Here is a 20369-nt window from a genome sequence, read left to right as displayed (position 1 = left end):
GTTGTTTCCTGTCTCTGTGTTTTGTCTGCACCAGCTAGGACTGTGACGGTTAGTTCGTTTGTTATTTTGTATAGTGTCTTGTCTTCGTGTATATTAAATCATGGAAACTTACCACGCTGCACATTGGTCCTCCGATCCTTCTCGCCTCTCCTCGTCCGAGGAGGAGGAAGAGCTAGACTGCCGTTACAGAACCACCCACCAAACTCGGACCAAGCAGCGTGGCAACGGGCAGCAGCGACAGCAGCAGAGAAAGGAGGAATGGACATGGGAGGACGAGCTGGAAGGTAAAGGACCCTGGGCAGAGCCAGAGGAGTATCGCCGCCCCAAAGTAGAGCTGGAGGCAGCAAAAGCGGAGAGGCGGCGTTTTGAGGAGCTAGCTCGGCAGCGGGAGCCGGATCTGGGTTACACCACTTGGGAGGAAATAGACAGGTGGTCGGTCGACCCAGGGAGAGTGCCGGAGCCCGCCTGGGATTCCATGGAGCAATGTGCAGAGGGATACCGGCGAATGAGGTTAGCACGACAGCGCGGTAGGAAGCCCGAGAAGAAACCCCAAACATTTCTTGGGGGGGGGGGGGGGGGATAAAGGGTAGTGTGGTGAAGGCAGGTAGGAAACCTGCGTCCACTTCCCATGCTTACCGTGGAGAGCGGGAGTACGGGCAGACACCGTGTTATGCGGAAGAGCGCACGGTGTCTCCTGTACGTGTGCATAGCCCGGTGCGGGTTATTCCACCTCCCCGCACTGGCCGGGCTAGATTGAGCATTGAGCCAAGTGCCATGAAGCCGGCTCAACATATCTGGTCTCCAGTGCGTCTCCTCGGGCCGCTGTATATGGCACCAGCCTTACGCATGGTGTCCCCGGTTCGCCAACACAGCCCAATGCGGGTTATTCCACCTCCCCGCACTGGTCGGGCTACGGGGAGCATTCAACCAGGTAAGGTTGAGCATGCTCGGTGCTCAAGGGAGCCAGTACGCCTGCACGGTCCGGTATATCCGGCGCCACCTTCCCACCCCAGCCCAGTACCACCAGTGCCTACACCACGCACCAGGCTTCCAGTGCATCTCCAGAGCCCTGTTCCTCCTCCACGCACTCTCCCTGTGGTGCGTGTCTCCAGCCCAGTACCTCCAGTTCCGGCACCACGCACCAAGCCTCCTGTGCGTCTCCAGAGCCCTGTACGCACTGTTCCTTCTCCCCGCACTCGCCCTGAGGTGCGTGCCCTCAGTCCGGTACCACCAGTTCCGGCACCACGCACCAGGCCTACTGTGCGCCTCAGCAGGTCAGAGTCGGCCGTCTGCCCAATGCCGCCTGCACTGCTCGTCTGCCCAGCGCCGTCTGAACTGCCCGCCTGCCCAGCGCCGTCTGCACTGCCTGCCTGCCCAGCGCCATCTGAGCCATCCGTCTGCCCAGCGCCATCTGAGCCATCCGTCTGCCCAGCGCCATCTGAGCCATCCGTCTGCCCCGCGCCGTCTGAGCCATCCGTCTGCCCAGCGCCATCTGAGCCGCCCGTCTGTCTCGAGCCGTCAGAGCCACCCGTCTGTCCCGAGCCATTAGAGCCGTCCGTCAGTCAGGAGCCGCTAGAGCCGCCAGCCAGTCAGGAGCTGCCAGAGCCGCCAGCCAGTCAGGAGCTGCCAGAGCCGCCAGCCAGTCAGGAGCTGCCAGAGCCGCCAGCCAGTCAGGAGCTGCCAGAGCCGCCAGCCAGTCAGGAGCTGCCAGAGCCGCCAGCCAGTCAGGAGCTGCCAGAGCTGCCTTCCAGTCATGAGCTGCCTTCCAGTCATGAGCTGCCCTCCAGTCATGAGCTGCCTTCCAGTCATGAGCTGCCTTCCAGTCATGAGCTGCCTTCCTGTCATGAGCTGCCCTCCAGTCATGAGCTGCCTTCCAGTCATGAGCTGCCACTCAGTCCGGAGCTGCCACTCAGTCCGGAGCTGCCACTCAGTCCGGAGCTGCCACTCAGTCCGGAGCTGCCATTCAGTCCGGAGCTGCCATTCAGTCCGGAGCTGCCATTAGTCCGGAGCGACCATTCAGTCCAGAGCTGCCTCTCTGTCCGGAGTTGCCCCTCTGTCCGGAGTTGCCCCTCTGTCCGGAGTTGCCCCTCTGTCCTGAGCTACCTCTCTGTCCTGAGCTACCTCTCTGTCCTGAGCTACCTCTCTGTCCTGAGCTGTCTCCTCTATCTAGGGGGGACCTTTGTGAAGGTTCCTAGACCAGGGTCGGGGGCGAGGGTTGCCACTCAAAGGACGCTAAGGAGGGGGACAAAGACAATGGTGGAGTGGTGGCCTCGTCCTGCGCCGGAACCGCCACCGCGGACAGATGCCCACCCAGACCCTCCCCTTGAGTTTTAGGTGTGCGTTCGGAGTCCGCACCTCAGGAGGGGGGTACTGTCACGTCCTGACCATTGTGCTTATGTGTTTTGCTTGTTTTAGTGTTGGTCAGGACGTGAGCTGGGTGGGCATTCTATGTTGTGTGTCTAGTTTGTCTGTTTCTGTGTTCGGCCTAATATGGTTCTCAATCAGAGGCAGCTGTCAATCGTTGTCCCTGATTGAGAATCATATATAGGTGGCTTGTTTTGTGTTGGGGATTTGTGGGTGGTTGTTTCCTGTCTCTGTGTTTTGTCTGCACCAGCTAGGACTGTGACGGTTAGTTCGTTTGTTATTTTGTATAGTGTCTTGTCTTCGTGTATATTAAATCATGGAAACTTACCACGCTGCACAATGGTCCTCCAATCCTTCTCGCCTCTCCTCGTCCGAGGAGGAGGAAGAGCTAGACTGCCGTTACAGTAACCCAAATTATAAACATGTTTTACTCCAATATCTGTAAACAAAATAAATGTAAACAAACACTATATAGCCTCAAAACATGGTTAAAACTACAGTATCATGCTGATATCCTGGACGGTCAGTCCTTGCATCCATAGCTCTGTCTATGGATTTGAGTGGTTACATTTCTCCAACCCCATCCCTTTTTTTACAGAAACAGGGGCTTGGAGTAGGATTTGTTATTGTTTCTACTGCCGATTGCAGGATGTCATGTTCTGAGGAACAGCAAACGCCCCACTTTCAGCATAACATTCCCACCTGGACCATACTGTAGCTTATAATACACAGATGACGTTCATTGGGATGAGTCTTGTCCTTTAGGCAGAACTGAGCAATTTCTGCTAGATGGTCCAGCTGCAAGGTCAAAAAAGGGCTAGTTCTGAGTCCTTCCTCTTTCCTTCATTATAGCTGATTGTTATTGGTCCAGATGTTCTGATAACGTTATGACTTTAAAGTGGATGAAGCGACATCCACGTTTTTTCAGTGCTGTGTGATTTACTATTTTGTTTCTTCCCACTTGGTTCTCATCCTGCCCCTACTAGTTCAATTTACATACTGTTTGGTGGCAAATACAATACAAGCAAAAATGATTGATGTACGGTTAAGATTTCAATATGATCTGTGGCCTAAGTAATATTATACTGTAGGACGCTGTAGACTGTAAAACGTAACTGTCAAACCACTAAAAAGTTTGAGCTTACTTAGAACAATACCATTGTTCAGTGTTTTTTCATTTCACCCCCTGCTGTCTTACAAACTAAAAACACAAGATTAGCCTTGAAGATTAGACATTATTTGAAAACATGGAAAAGTCCCGGTTTTGTAACACAAATATTCTCTCTCTCGCTCGCTCGCTCGCACACACACACCTTCCTCAGCTGAGGTGAACTTGAGAAAGAGGTACTGTGAACCTTTCTGCTGAGTCAGAACCCATGGAGCACTGAAGCCTGCGTGGTGTCCCAATTGCCAGATCTGAAGGTTTCAGTGTGCGTTTCAGTGTGTGTCTCTGCCTTAACATGCTCAGCTCTTTACATGCGCTCCTTCTGTGCAAAGAGAGATCCCAGGTTGCTTTAGGGGAGATGATTCTTAGGGAGGCAGGTATCCTAGCGGTTAGAGCATTGGGCCAGTAACCGAAAGGTCGCTGGTTCGAATACCTGAGCCGACAAGATGAAAAATCTGTCTATGTGCCCTTGAGCAAGGCACTTAACCCTAATTTGCTAAAGGGATGCCGTACTACTATGGTTGACCATGTAAAACAACACATTTCACTGCACCTATTTGGTATATGTGACAAAACCAAAATGTGTTTCTCTCTCCTAAGACAATATATCAAATATCTGTTTTAACTCTAGTAACATAACCAAGATGTGACCCTCAACTGCTGAAAAGTTATGATGAGCCTAAATGGTGATCCTGCACTCTTATGATAGGCAATGGTGCTCGATTGTTTGCCCAAACCAAATGTTGCTCTGCCCTGAGTACCCCTGACGTACCCACTCATGTGCATTTTTACCAGTCGGCTTATGTTGAAGGTACCCCCTGTGGATGGGCCAAGTACCCCAGGTATGTACACATACACCAGGTTGGAAACCATTGTGAAAGGCTTAGTATATGTAGACTTTATTACATGTGACAGGGATTATACACAATAATCAAATCTGCTTAGTAATTCACTTAGTATAAAGTATATAGCGTAAGTGTAAGTCACTTTATTCTTATTGTCTCTCATAAGAACATTGAATATAGTACTGTATGTAGTGTGTGGTGTAGAATGTAGTGTACTGTATGTTCTTGAGATACAGAATATTCCATAGGAAAGAGGTGGGGTAGTTTTAAAATGCAACAGTGATAACTTCATTATTGGTCATTTTGACCATAAATACTGGTATGTTAGGTTGAAATAAAAACCTGCACACACAGGGGTCTTGAGGGCCATCTCTGAGAGCAGGCGGGGAGACAACGGTCCTGCTGTTCCCTGGTGATTGACCTCTCACTCTCAAAGAACCATCTGGAATTATGAATGTCTATCGGGTATGAATGTAAGACCCAGATGCAGACAATGTCAAATGAACAATGGTTTAATAATCCAACAGGGGCAGTCAATAGACAGGTCAAGGCAGGCAGGGGTCAGTAAACCAAAGGCGGGGCAACGGTACCGGACGGCAGGCTCAGGGTCAGTGGCAGGCAGAGGTCAATAATCCAGAGGTGGGGCAAAAGTACAGGTCGGCAGGCGGGCTCAGAGTCAGGACAGGCAGGGGTCAAAACCAGGAGGGCGATAAAAAGAGAGACTGGGAAAAGCAGGAGCTGAGACACAAAAACGCTGGTTGACTTGACAAACAAGACAAACTGGCAACAGACAAACAGAGACAACAGGTATAAATACACAGGGGATAATGGGGAAGATGGGCAGCACCTGGAGGGGGGTGGAGACAAGCGACAGCAGCGGATGAACATCTGGGCAGAGGGATTGCTGACTTCCTCCTCTTGCTCAGGGAAGAGCGGAGGCTGATATCCCAAGGAACACTCTAAGGGAGAGATGTCCGTGGCAGAGCAAGGAAGGGTGTTGCGAGTGTACTCAACCCATACCAGTTGCTGACTCCAGGTGGTAGGGTTGGCGGAGACTAGGCAGCGAAGAGTCATCTCTAAGTCCTGGTTGGCTCGCTCTGACTGGCCCTTGGACAGGGGGTGGAATCCAGAGGACAGTCTGGCCGACAACCCAATGAGCGATAAACCCAAAACCACGGGAATCTGTGTGGATTTAATGAGCAGGAATTGAATGGTCTCGCTGTGATTCCCTGACACACGTAGGTTGATGCGAGTGGTCTTATAGGTGACCCGCCCACCCAGCGCTCTAACATCCATAGGAATGGAGAGGGGCTTAGTGGGGATGTTCAGCTCGGAAGCCAGAGTGGCATCCAAAAAACTCTCATCGGACCCAGTCAATGAGGACCCGGAGAGATTTGGACTGGTTTCCCAGCAGCAGAATGACATGAAAAAGGGGTGCGAGTAAGAGAATCAGAAAAGTTCTCCATATGGCCCACCAGAGCACCCGCTCCTACCCGCTCGAGCCTGGACTTTAACTGGGCAAAAGAACCCAAAATGGCCAAAAGTCTCGCAATACAGACAGCTCCTTGTGTTGATCCTGTGTTGCCGCTCCGCTGGTGACAGCCCAGCTCTGCCTAGTTGCATAGTCTCGGGAAACAGTGCCTCGGCCGTCTTGTTGACTCTCGAGGAAGGTTGGGAAACCTCGGGTGCTCTCTGCAACGGGACCGTCGGGGACGTCCGGGCTGACTCGGAGGCAGAGGTGGAATCCCTGGACGTGCGAGCGAAACTCCAAACTCCTCTCCATCTTTCGTTCCTGCAATCGCCCATCAATGCGGGTGGTCAAAGCGATGAGGGAGTCAAGATCTGTGGTTAACTCCAGGGGAAGATGGGCGACACCTGGAGGGGGGTGGAGAAAATCACAAAGACAGGTGAAACAGATCAGAGTGTGACATGTCACCTGAAGGCCCACAGACCACATCCACATGCCAATCAGTCTCTTCACTGTGAACAGGGGAGAGAGAGATATGCCTTATCTACGTGGTTGGATTTGTTCAATTAAATTGTATTACAGGGTTGCAAAGCCATATATCGCAGCATTTCCAGGAGTGAGTGAGTGATTGCAGGAAAAATATTACAAGACCAGATGTAAGCTACAGTAAAGCATCAAACACATCCGTTATCACATTGTACATCACATTTATATGTGTTATTTATCAGACTAATTCAGAGAGATTTAGATTAAGCAAATTCAACTTTAAAGACTTTAAATCACAAGTACACCCTATTGTTTAAAACAAATTGTTGTAATCACAGTGCTTGGATGAAAAAAAAATGTAAGATCAGAAATGAATCATTATTCTTTAAAAATCAAGTGGCATTCCTTAGTTGACAGGACCAATGAGCATCACAAAAGAAATCTGATTAAAACAGTCGGTGTTCTGTTACTTTGGAACAACTTTCTGTGGCTGACATTCCCATTTAATAGAGACCAGGTGAAATGCCTTCAAACCACAGTCAACAGCGTTAGAACTGTTATCGCAGATATTGTGTCATAAGGACATCTTTGGAAATAAGGGAATAAGTTAACTCGCAGAGTCAGGACATAACTGAGTCATCGTGTCAGTTACAGTGTTTAAAAAAAGTGTGATTCTGATATATTCTGGGAACCTGGGCCTGTAATAATAATAATTATTATCTCATAATGTTGTAATTTACATGGTAAATTTCTAAATATCCCTAAAATTCCTCCGTGATGAAAATATGAAAATTGCAATGCATTCTCTTCACACGACAGCACAAATCATTCTCTCCTTCTCTAACCGTATTCAAAGCCTTTCACAGAATGTTATTTGAATTAAACAAAATAGGTGCTGCTGCAAAACCGGTTGATCTGCTATCTGATCACTTCAAAATGCCTGGGTACACACAGGGATGGTGGTGCTAGATCACATGACTACTCTAATCGCTGTCATCACATTTCGCAGGGGGAAAAAATGACATCTTCACTTTAAACCTGAAAACAGTATGCCATCTTTTTTCAAAAAGCAGCATCAAATCCTCCTGCATTCAGAGCCTAAAACTGGTCTTGTGGTTATGTGTGTATCTCATCATAATATAGTCTGTACTCTTAACTTAAGTATGGAGCAGATGAGGAAGGAGACAGGGAGCTGTGGAGAGATAGTCAGCAGTTTGGTCAAACTTCGACAAGACAGATTGAGGTTCCCCTCTCACTTTAAAGGTCCAATGCAAGCCGTTTTTTTTAAATCTCAATATCAAATAATTTCCGGGTAACAATTTCCTACCTTACTGTGATTGTTTTTAATTAAAATGGTAAAGAATAAACAAAAACAGCTTCTTAATAAAGAGCAATTTCTCAAGCAAGAATTTTGATAGTGTCACACCCTGATCTGTGTCGTGGAAATTCAATACTTGGTCATTTCTTCAAACAATAATCTTATTTAATATCGACTAATTATTGCAATAATGAGGCTGGTCGACCCCCCACCCTTGAGTGTTGGACTGAGTAACCTAACCTTTAGACAAATGCAGAATAGTACATATAGCTGACACTAACAACGCTCAGTCATGGTTGGTTCAACCCCCCTCAAGCAGACCAAGGAGCATCATAAGCCACTCTGGGTTCATCCTGTCATTATCTGCATTAAAGTAGTTATTATAAACATGCAGAGATCATCCGTTCACCTAATCTGCCTCTCACAAAAACACAGCGGGTAGAACCAAAAATCAGACCAAATTGTCCATTGCTCGTGTTTCTTGGCCCAAGTAAGTCTCTTATTATTATTGGTGTCCTTTAATAGTGGTTTCTTTGCAGCAATTTGACCATGAAGGCCTGATTCACGCAGTCTCCTCTGAACAGTTGATTTTGAGATGTGTCTGTTACTTGAACTCTGTGAAGCATTTTTGGGGGCTGCAATCTGAGGTGCAGTTAACTCTAATGAACTTATCCTCTGCAGCAGAGGTAACTCTGGGTCTTCCTTTCTTGTGGCAGTCCTCATGAGAGCCAGTTTCATCATAGGGCTTGATGGTTTTTGCGACTGCACTTGAATAAAATGTAAAAGTTCTTGAAATGTTCCGGATTGACTGACCTTCATGTCTTAAAGTAAGGATGGACTGTCATTTCTCTTTGCTTATTTGAGCTATTCTTGCCATAATATGGACTTGGACTTTTACCAAATAGGGCTATCTTCTGTATACCACCCGTACCTTGTCACAACACAACGGATTGTCTCAAACGTATTAAGAAGGAAAGAAATTCCACAAATTAACTTTTAACAACTCACACCTGTTTATTTGTATTTCTTATCGATCCCCATTAGCTGCTGACAAGGCGGCATCTACTCTTCCTGGGGTCCAGCAAAATTAAGTCAGTTCATTCAATTTTCAAAACATAACAACACATTCACAGATTTCACAACACACTGTGTGCCCTCAGGCCCCTACTCCACCACATATCTACAGTACAAAATCCATGTTATCGTGTGTGTGTGTGTATGCATGTGTCTGTGCCTATGTTTGTGTTGCTTCACAGTCCCCGCTGTTCCATAAGGTGTATTTTTGTCTGTTTTTAAAATCTAATTTTACTGTTTGCATCAGTTACTTGATGTGGAATAGAGTTCCATGTAGTCATGGCTCTATGTAGTACTGTGTGCCTCCCATAGTCTGTTCTGGACTTAGGGACTGTGTAGAGACTTCTTGTGGCATGTCTTGTGGGGTATGCATGGGTGTCCGAGCTGTGTGCCAGCAGATTAAACAGACAGCTCGGTGCATTCAACATGTCAGCACCTCTCATAAAAACATGAAGTGATGAAGTCAATCTCTCCTCCATTTTGAGCCAGGAGAGATCGACATGCATATTATTAATATTAGCTCTCTGTGTACATCCACGGGCCGGGCATGCTGCCCTGTTCTGAGCCAATTGCAACTTTCCTAAGTCCTGAACAGTAGTCCAGGTGCGACAAAACCAGGGCCTGTAGGACTTGCCTTGTTGATAGTGCTGTTAAGAAGGGCAACGATTTATTATTGATATACTCCCCATTATAGCTACTGTTGTATCAATATCTTTTGACCATGACAGTTCAGTTCAATTTGGTCAATTGCCACATTATTTCTTACACAATTTTGTTGAGGTTTAGGGTTTAGTGAAGGATTTGTCCCAAATACAATGCTTTTAGTTTTATAAATATTTAGGTCTATCTTATTCCTTGCCACCCACTCTGAAACTAACTGCAAGTCTTTGATAAGTTGCAGTCATTTCAGTCGATGTAGTAGCTGACATGTATAGAGTTGAGTCATCCGCATACACAGAAACTCTGGCTTCACTCAAAGCCAGTGGCATGTCATTAGTAAAGATTGATCAAAGTAATCGGCCTACACAGCAGCCCTGGGGAATTCCTGATTCTACCTGGGTTATGTTGGAAAGACTTCCATTAAAGAACACCCTCTGTGTTCTGTTAGACAGGTAACTCTTTATCCACAATATAGCAGGGGGTGTAAAGCCATAACACATATGTTTTTCCAGCAGCAGACTATTATCAATAATGTCAAAAGCCGCACTGAAGTTTAACAAAAGAGCCCCCACAATCTTTTTATCATCCATTTCTCTTAGCCAATCATCAGTCATTTGTGTAAGTGCTGTGCTTGCTGAATGTCCTTCCCTATAAGCGTGCTGAAAGTTTGTTGTCAGTTTGTTTACTGTAAAATAGCATGGTATCTGGTCAAACCCAAATTTTTCCAAAAGTTTACTAAGGGTTGGTAACAGGCTGATTGGTCTGCTATTTTTTTTACCTTTATTTAACTAGGCAAGTCAGTGAAGAACAAATTCTTATCTTCAATGACGGCCTAGGAACAGTGGGTTAACTGCCTTGTTCAGGGGCAGAGCGACAGATTTTTACCTTGACAGCTCAGGGATTCGGTTGCAAGTCCAACACTCTAACCTGCTGTCCCAGGTAGCCTATTTGAGCCAGTAAAGGAGTTTTTACTATTCTTGGGTAGCGGAATGACTTTTGCTTCCCTCCGAGCCTGGGGGCACACACATTCTAGTAGGCTTAAATAAATAATATGTCAAATAGGAGTGGCAATATCGTCCTCTGTTATCCTCAGTAATTTTCCATCCAAGTTGTCAGACCAGACCCCGGTGGCTTGTCATTGTTGATAGACACCAATCATTTTCTCACCTCTTCCACAATCACAATGCTTGTTTTTCATAATTTGGTCAGATATACTTGGATGTCGAGTGTCAGCGTTTGTTGCTGTCATGGCATGCCTAAGTTTGCTAATCTTGCCAATGAAAAAATCATTAAAGTAGTTGGCAATATCAGTTGGTATTGTGATAAATGAGCCATCTGATTCAATGAATGATGGAGCTGAGTTTCATTTAGTTTCATTTAATTTCATTTAAGGTGCTACAAAGCTGTTTACTATCGTGCTTGATGTCATTTATCTTTGTTTCATAGTGTAGTTTCTTCTTCTTTTTATTCAGTTTTGTCACCTGAATTTTCGAATTTCAGTACGTTTGCCAATCAGTTGTGCAGCCAAACTTATTTGCCAGTCCTTTTGCCTCATCTCTCTCAACCATACAATTTTTCAATTCCTCATCAATCCAAGAGGATTTAACAGTTTTTACAGCAATTTTCTTAATGGGTCCATGCGTATTACTAACTGGAATAAGCAATTTAATAAATGTGTCAAGTACATTGTCTGTTTGCTCCTCTTTACACACCACGGACCAACAAATATTCTTTACATCAACAACATAGGAATCACTACAAAACTTATTGTATGACCTCTTAAACACTATATTAGGCCCAGCCTTTGGATCTTTGGTTTTCATCGATATGGCTACTATATTGTGATTACTACGTCCGATGGATTTGGACACTGCTTTCAAACAAATCTCTGCAGCATTAGTAAAAATAAGATCAATACATGTGGATGATTTCATTCCTGTGCTGTTTATAACTACCCTGGTAGGTTGACTGATAACCTGATGTCACCTGTCAGGGTTTCTTCCTGGAGTGTACTACCTGTGGTTGCCACTAGAGAGCACCCTTGGGTTTCCTCTAGTATCCAGGTGACCCTGATTGGGCTTATTGGGATCACCTGCTGGATGACTATTTAGGTCAGGACTCAATGGTTTGTTCAGTGTTCTCATTTGCCCGTGTGTTGTTGTCTTGCTATGAAGACCTTAAGTAAATATTCTGAATTTACCCTCACCTCTGCCTGCTGTGTTTCTCTGCGCCTGGGTCCAAGTTCGCACTAGCACTAATGTCACACCTGAACCAGGTTGCAGGCACTAGTTACAGTTTGAAGCTTTCTTTTGAGTGGGCAGCCTGATGAAAGCCAGTCAATATTTAAATCACCCAGAAAGTAAACCTCTCTAATGACATCACACACATTACCAATGTTATCCAGATACTGACTGTTAGCACTTGGTGGTCTATAGCAGCTTCCCACCAGAATGGGCTTTAGGTGAGGCAGATGACTTCAACAGTATTTAACATGGTATCCTCTCTAATCTTTACTGGTGCTGAATATTGGCATTTACATGTTTGATGTAAATGTTCTAACCTTGCATTGCTACCACTGTATCATCGAAGGTGTTATCTAAGTGAGTTTCAGAGATAGTCAGAATATGAATGTCATCTGTTACTAGCAAATTATTGATTTCATGAACCTACTGATCACTTTTCTTCTGGGTTGCTTGTTTTGATTGCTCAACACGGAAACTTAGCAGCACTCGATGTGCTCATGTTCTTTTTGCTAGTGTAGGGTGAGTTGCACACAGTGGACTTCCTCCTAGGGCACACCGGCTCAGTGCTAACAGTATAAATCGGGTTCGTAAGCACATGATTACTGCATACAATAAATGTAGGATCAGCAGAGGCATTCAGAGCAGCTAAAGGGACATAAATTATGTTACTTTTATTGTGCCTACCGACACCCCCGGTGTAATAATTTTGGAGCAGCTTAATTATGTCATTTACTTTCGCTCCTGGATAGGACATTGTTTTTACACTAGTAGAGGTCAAATTTCGTACCATGGAGCTGCCCAAAATCACGGCTGGCGAGAAGGACGAGGAAACCCGCCCACTCCCACGCTTCACAAGATTCAGGCCTCCGACAGATGGAAAAGCCCTGCTCAATCCAGAGCAGGGACGGAAGGTTGCCAATGTTGACTTCGAAATCGTAGTAGTAGGCACTGCGGCCGCAGACACAGGCAACCCCAGCGACGAAGGTGCAGGAAGATCAGGCTCCAGGACGGTGAAACTATTTGCTGTTAGTACCCCCTCCTGGCCTCTCGTTGGGAGTGTAGACTGCTTTGCGGGAGGTCGCTGATTGGCTTTTTCCTCATGCTGTGCTCCTTCGACTCCACTAGCAGATGGAAGAGCTCCGGGCAACACAGGCCAGTCATATAATGACAAACTACAAAGCGGAGATGCATCCAACAAGGGCGAACAGCCACCGGCGTAGAAAATGTAAACATTCCATTCTGCTTTTTCCCGAGTTTCTGACGTAGGCTGACGACCTGTGTGATGAAGGAAGCCATCTCAAGCCTATAATCCTTACCATCATTGGAACTCTGAGTGATCCGGTTTGTCCCGAAAACAAAGCGTAATAGATACAGTTCCTACAGAGCTGGAACCATTCATTTATTTCTCCAGACAGAGGGTTGCATTGCAAAACTCATCAGGTACCAACTTCGTTAGCTTGATGGCTAGCAGCTTAGCATCTCTGTCAAGCAGGCTTCAACCTGTCTGTTAAGCCGGATTCCGGGACAAGAAATAGCGGTCCTAGCTGTTAAAGCTAACAGCGTTGCAGAATCCACACAAAAACAAGTTCTGTATTTGTATTTAATGAACAGCGATTTTGTTTTAATAAAAAATAACAAAGCGAGTGTTTTCCATCATACAATGTTCAGCTGCGCACTATGATGATGTACAGTGGTTGCTCAACTAAACGTTTTGAGATTATGCTGTGGGATTTAGAGGTCATTTGTGGTTTAGTGCGGTACCCTGTGTCACTGCTTCATTTCTCCAGACCAGCGCAAGGTGGAGTTAGAGCACTGATTATGCTTTTGGGTCCCAAGGCGCTAATGTGTCTCTAACTGACAATGAATGGGCGACATCAACCAAATAGAAACTGAAAATTGTGCATGACTTCAAAATTGAATTTCAATGAACTGAATGATGAGGATGAAGGTGATTGAATTTAGAACAATAGTGTAAGAATTGCTATTCCTCTGTCCTACATGCGCACACCCAGAAAAATACTTATTTTTTTGTTACTACTCGTCAGTATTACTTACTAAAAGGTTTTTATTCTAAGAGAAACAAAAATGTTCAATTATATTCCATGATATTCTTAAAATATATGTGTTGACTGAATATAAGTGATGTCTGCTAAATAATTCAGTTGATGGCGCAGTAATTTAGCCTCGTCACCTACATAATGCTGAGTGACTAACTCATTCGTGGATGTGGATCAAAATAAATAAGTACCACCATTCTTTCTGTTAGTCTTTAATAAAGACATGTTTTGGTTATCCTGACTTGTACACCATGTATTATAGTCTCTAAACGGGAAAATATTACCACTGTCTCTTGCGCATGTCATTTCCCTTATGGATCCATAATGAATTACAATGGCAATAAATATCATTGAATGACAGAAATATTGGAACAAAGTAGGCTAATGAAGGTAAACAAATTGTAGCTTACTGGAAAATACTATTTCAAAATTAATGGAAGAGGCAAGTGGATGGGGGAAAATACAGCATTCAGAGGTCAAGACAGCGCTGCTCTGAGACAAGCATGGGGGCTGGTCTTGATAAATAAATGAGATTTTTCTATTTTCACTGAATCTCCATTTGGGTATTGGTTAGACTACAATTAGGGTGTGGAAATGTTAGGATTATTTTGCTCTTACTGCAGTACATTATGAGCTGGAGCTGAGAGGATCACCAACAATAAAGGTATTTTGGTTTCAGTGCATTTTCTTTAAAAAAAAAAATTATATAGCCTATCAATGTGTAGGCATACTGTGTAAAGAAATGATAATTGTGTACTAAAAACTTGAACGTGTTTTTGCAGAGTATACAACCATGCTGAGAACCATCCGTGGAGATCAGTGGACAAGGGCTGGAAAACGAGCCGCACCGAATAAACACATGGATCCACAGAATACCACCTGGGATGAATCCCGAGGCAAATGTGGCTTCTTCATCAACATCTTTATGCTTTCGTTAATAAAATTATACAAATACTCTCGCCAGCTTTGACCCATGCCTGGGCCTGCAGGACACAAATGTGTTTGTCAGACAAATCATTGGGTTGAAACTCCAGCACAGTACAAAACAGGAGAACACACATGGTTAATGTTCTGAAGAAAAAAAAATATTGGTCATGGCTCCCAAGTGGCACAGCGGTCTACCACACACACCAGTTGATCAATTGCGTGTGAATCTAAACCCACAGTTAATCATGTGCCATTCTAAGGTAGGCTATATTTTAAATACAATTTTATCAGGCCTACTTATTGCATCTGTTTTCTAGCAATAAAGTAAATGATCAAGTTTAATATTCATTAAGTCACAGCATAAATTAAACGTGAGCCTACACAAACGTGGACTATATAATCAAATTAAATAAACTAGTCAAGACCCTGCCATTATTCTTCTCCATGTTTACTTTTATTCAAGACAAAATACACCCAGTTCTCGCATTATTTTTCAACAGGAAAAACAGACTTGGTCAGAAACACTAACTAATTGTAGCTGACTGATTTTCAAGACCCAGCCAAACAAATGTAGAATAACATTCAATACACAAACTTAGGCTACAGGCTACATAAAATAACCTGGTAGGCCTACTCTGTAGCAAACAAAATCATTTGCATAGGCCATAACTGTTTAACTTGTTGCTTCAAAACAGGCTATATTCAGTTCGGCATAAATGAGTAAAGCTTTGCCACAGACATGTTTTTGTATGAATTAAATCAGGTAGGCCTACCCGTAGCTCAAAAGTTTGAGACAATTTTGTTACTGTATTAACTGAATTTCAAGGTTGCGTGTACATGCGCTTTGAATTCATGGCGACTATAAATACGGTTGGCTACGACGCACAGCCTGAGCGTTCATCATGCCGATAGAGAAGGCCTGTATGAACAGACATTTCATTTAGACGTTTCTCTCAATGATTTATCCCATTTATAACGGAGTGGGTGGGAAAGCTAGGACCAGATAGCAGCCTGCCAGCTAAGACAGGTTAGCACAGACTTTGGATTTTCACTGGCATATGAAGACTAACCCCCAAAACGATGGGCTAATGATACAAGAGCTGGTTTTATATGTATGCATTCACTAAAAGGAAACCAAGTCAGTTAGGAGACTCAAGACTAGTATACACCCAGCAGAGTAATTTAAATGCAAGTTGACAACGATGATATGTTAGCACTGACACCATTATCCACAATTCTAGCAACATCCTCATGTACCAACCCCAAACACTCAGAACTACAACCCAGTAAACAAACATCAAGTTTTGATCAACTGGAACCCATTGCACATAATTTGATGCTAAAACAAGTAGGATGCTACTAGCATAAATTGACCTACACTGAGCAAATGTAGCTTGAGTCAAATGGTAATTTAAACACCTTGACCCCTTTGTCAAAACTGGTTAAAGTAAACTCAGCAAAAAAAGAAACGTCCTCTCACTGTCAACTGCGTTTATTTTCAGCAAACTTAACATCTGTAAATATTTGTATGAACATAACAAGATTCAACAACTGAGACATAAAATGAACAAGTTCCACAGACATGTGACTAACAGAAATTGAATAATGTGTCCCTGAACAAAAGGGGGTCAAAATCAAAAGTAACAGTCAGTATCTGGTGTGGCCACCAGCTGCATTAAGTACTGCAGTGCATCTCCTCCTCATGGACTGCACCAGATTTTCCAGTTATTGCTGTGAGATGTTACCCCACTCTTCCACCAAGGGACCTGCAAGTTCCCAGACATTTCTGGGGGGAATGGCCCTAGCCCTTACCCTCTGATCCAACAGTTCCCAGACGTGCTCAATGGGATTGAGATCCGGGCTCTTCGCTGGCCATGGCAGAACACTGACATTCCTTTCTTGCAGAAAATCACGCACAGAACAGGCATTATGGCTGGTGGCATTGTCATGCTGGAAGGTCATGTCAGGATGAGCCTGCAGGAAGGGTACCACATGCGGGAGGAGGATGTCTTCCCTGTAACGCACAGCATTGAGATTGCCTGCAATGACAAGCTCAGTCCAATGATGCTGTGACACACCGCCCCAGACCAAAACAGTGGTCAGATAAAGGAGATGCTGTGCTACAGGACTGTTTTGCTAGCAGACTGGATTCTTCCGATGGCATTGAGGAGTACACCACATCATACGTACATAAACCAACCAGAAGTCATGGATTACAGGCAACATCCGCACTGAGCTAAAGGGTAGAGCTGCCGCTTTTAAGGAGCAGGACTCTAACCTGGAAGCTTGTAAGAAATCCTGCTTTGCCCTCTAACGAACCATCAAACAGCCAAAGCATCAATACAGGACTAAGATCGAATCATACTACACCGGCTCCGATGCTCGTCTGATGTGGCAGGGCTTGCAAACTATTACAGACTACAAAGGGAAGCACAGCCGAGAGTTGCCCAGTGACACGAGCCTACCAGACAAGCTAAATGACTCATATGCTTGCTTCGAGGCAAGTTACATTGAAACATGCATGAGATCCCCAGCTGTTCCGGATGACTGTGTGATCACACTCTCTGCAGCCAATGTGAGTAAGACCTTTAAACAGGTCAACATTCAGAAGGCCTCAGGACCAGACGGATTACCAGGACATTTATTGTATTTGTAACATGCGCCAAGTACAACAGGTGTAGACCTTACCGTGAAATGGTTACTTTACAAGCCCTTAACCAAGTTAAGCTAAGTTAAGAAAAAATAAGAGTCACAGTTTTAAAAAATAAGAGTTAAGAAAATATTTACTAAATACACTAAAGTTTAAAAAAAGTAACACGATAATATTGTCACACCCTGATCTGTGCCACCTATCTTTGTGATTGATTCCTCCCCCTTCCAGGTGTCGCCCATCTTCCCCATTATCCCCTGTGTATTTATACCTGTGTTCTCTGTTTGCCTGTTTCCAGTTCATTTCATTCATTCATACCTACCAGCGTTATTCCCCTTGCTCCTGTCTTGTCTATAGTGCCTGTTTTCTAGTTTTCCCAGTTTTGACCTTTCTGCCTGCCCTGACCCTGAGCCTGCCTACCGTCTCGTACCTTTGCCCCACTACTCTGGATTACCAACCTCTGCCTTCCCTGACCCTGAGCCTGTCTTCTGTCCTGTACCTTTGCCCCGCTACTCTGGATTACCAACCTCTGCCTGACCTGACTCTGAGCCTGCCTGCCGTCCTGTACCTTTGACTGCCCGTTTTTAAATGAATAAACTTTGACATTGTCTGCACCTGGGTCTTAGCTTCAAACCTGTTAAAAAATAACATGAAATAAATTAAATAAGTACAGTACCAGTCAAAGGTTTGGACACTTACTTATTCAAGGGTTTATTTGTAAAATAATAGAAAATAATAGTACAACACACTCCCACCTGGCTTGACCATCTCTGGGAAGTTTGGGTGTCAAATTGGGTGTCAAATGACAGCTAAGAGTCTATAGTTTTGAGAAATTAAGTTATATATGCAGTACAAAAAAAAAGTTTGGACACACCTACTCACACCTACTACTTTTCTTTATTTGTACTATTTTCTATATTGTAGAATAATAGCGAAGACATCAAAACTATGAAATAACACATATGGAATCACCAAAAAAGTGTTAAACAAATATATGTTATATTTCAGATTCTTCAAGGTAGCCACCCTTTGCCTTAATGACAGCTTTGCACATTTTTTATTTTACTAGGCAGGTCAGTTAAGAACAAATTTTTCTTTTCAATGATGGCCTAAGAACAGTGGGTTAACTGCCTTGTTCAGGGGCAGAACGACAGATTTGTACCTTGTCAGCTCGTGGAATTGAACTTGCAACCTTTCGGTTACTAGTCCAATGCTCTAACCACTAGGTTACTCTGCCGACCTGCACATTCTTGGCATTCTCTCAACTAGCTTCATGAGGAATGCTTTTCCAACAGTCTTGAAGGAGTTCCCACATATGCTGAGCACTTGTTGGTTGCTTTACCTTCACTCTACGGTCCAACTCACCCCAAACCTTCTCACTTGGGTTGAAGTCAGATGATTGAAGAGGCCAGGTCATCTGATGCAGCACTATATCACTCTCCTTCTTGGTCAAATAGCCCTTATGCAGCCTGGATGTGTATTTTTGGTCATTGTCCTGTTGAAAAACAAATGATAGTCCCACTAAATGCAAACCAGATGGGATGGTGTATCACTGTAGAATGCTGTGGTAGCCATGCTGGTTAAGTGTGCCTTGAATTGAAAATAAATCACTGACAGTATCTACAGCAAAGCACCATCACACCTCCTCCTCCATGCTTCATGGTGGGAACCACACATGAGGAGATCATCGATTCACCTACTCTGCAATTAACAAAGACATGGCGGTTGGAACCAAAAATGTCAAATTTGGACTCAGATTTCCACCAGTCTAATGCCCATTGCTCGTGTTAAGAAGTCCCTTCTTATTATTGGTGTTTAGTTGTGGTTTCTCTGAAGCAAATCGACCATGAAGGTCTGATTCACGCAGTCTCCTCTGAACAGTTGATGTTGAGATGTGTCTGTTACTTTAACTCTGTGAAGCATTTATTTGGGCTGCAATCTGAGGTGCAGTTAACTCTAATGAACTTATCCTCTGCAGCAGAGTTAACTCTGGGTCTTCCTTTCCTGTGGTAATCCTCGTGAGAGCCAGTTTCATCATAGCGTTTGATGGTTTTTGCAACTGCGCTTGAAGAAACTTTCAAAGTTCTTGAAATGTTCTGTAATGACTGACCTGCATGTCTTAAATGTCTTAAAGTAATGATGGACTGTCGTTTCTCTTTGCTCGTTTGAGCTGTTCTTGCCATAAGATGGACTTGGTATTTTACCAAATAGGGCTTTCTTCTGTATACCACCCCTACCATGTCACAACACAACTGATTGGCTCAATCTCATTAAGAAGGAAAGAAATTCCACAAATTAACAAGGCACACCTGTTAATTGTAATGCATGAAGCTGGTTGAGAGAATGCCAAGAGTGTACAAAGCTGTCCTCAAGGCAAAGGGTGGCTACTTTGAAGAATCTCAAATACATTTTGATTTGTTTAACACGTTTTTGGCTACTACATGATTTAATATGTTTTATTTCATAGTTTTGATTTCTTCACTATTATTCAAAAAAATTGAAAATAGTAAATCTAAAGAAAACCCCTTAATTGAGTAGGTGTGTCCAAACTTTTGACTGGTACTGTATGTCATTGTTGTGTTATCTTTTCACTCAGGTTCCCTTTATCTAATCTTAGGTTTTGGTTGAAGATCTGAGAATATTCAGTATTAAAAATATGCAAAAGTTGGAGGAAATTTGAAAGGGGGCAAATATTTTTGCACAGCACTGCTGTGTATCTTGCATTTCAGGATGTACAGTGAAAACTTGAACAAGTTGCATTTACAACTAGAGCAGGCTAGACATTTGTGCAGGCAATTTCCAGAGACAATTCGTAGACAACAATAGATTGTTGCAACAGTTGCAACTGGGCTTGCAACTGTAACAACTCGAAAGACCCTTCAGCTCTTGACACAGTACCTGAACAAGAAATTCTGGCATTTTGAGATGACAGGTGCATTTGGAAATACATTCTCATGCTTGATTGTGTCAATATTACTAAGTTGTGCTTTCATGATGAACTTTATTAATTTCAGATGAGATATAATAACATCAAGATTTTCTTCAGATTAACTACATTCTATTTTTGGTATTAAATCAGTGATTTGAAAAGGTTTCAAAGTGGAAGCATTCC

Source organism: Salvelinus namaycush, chromosome 18 (assembly GCF_016432855.1).
Source record: "Salvelinus namaycush isolate Seneca chromosome 18, SaNama_1.0, whole genome shotgun sequence".
In the NCBI taxonomy this organism is placed as follows: domain Eukaryota; kingdom Metazoa; phylum Chordata; class Actinopteri; order Salmoniformes; family Salmonidae; genus Salvelinus; species Salvelinus namaycush.
The sequence above is the reverse complement of the archived record's forward strand: the minus strand, read 5'-3'. Positions refer to the sequence as shown.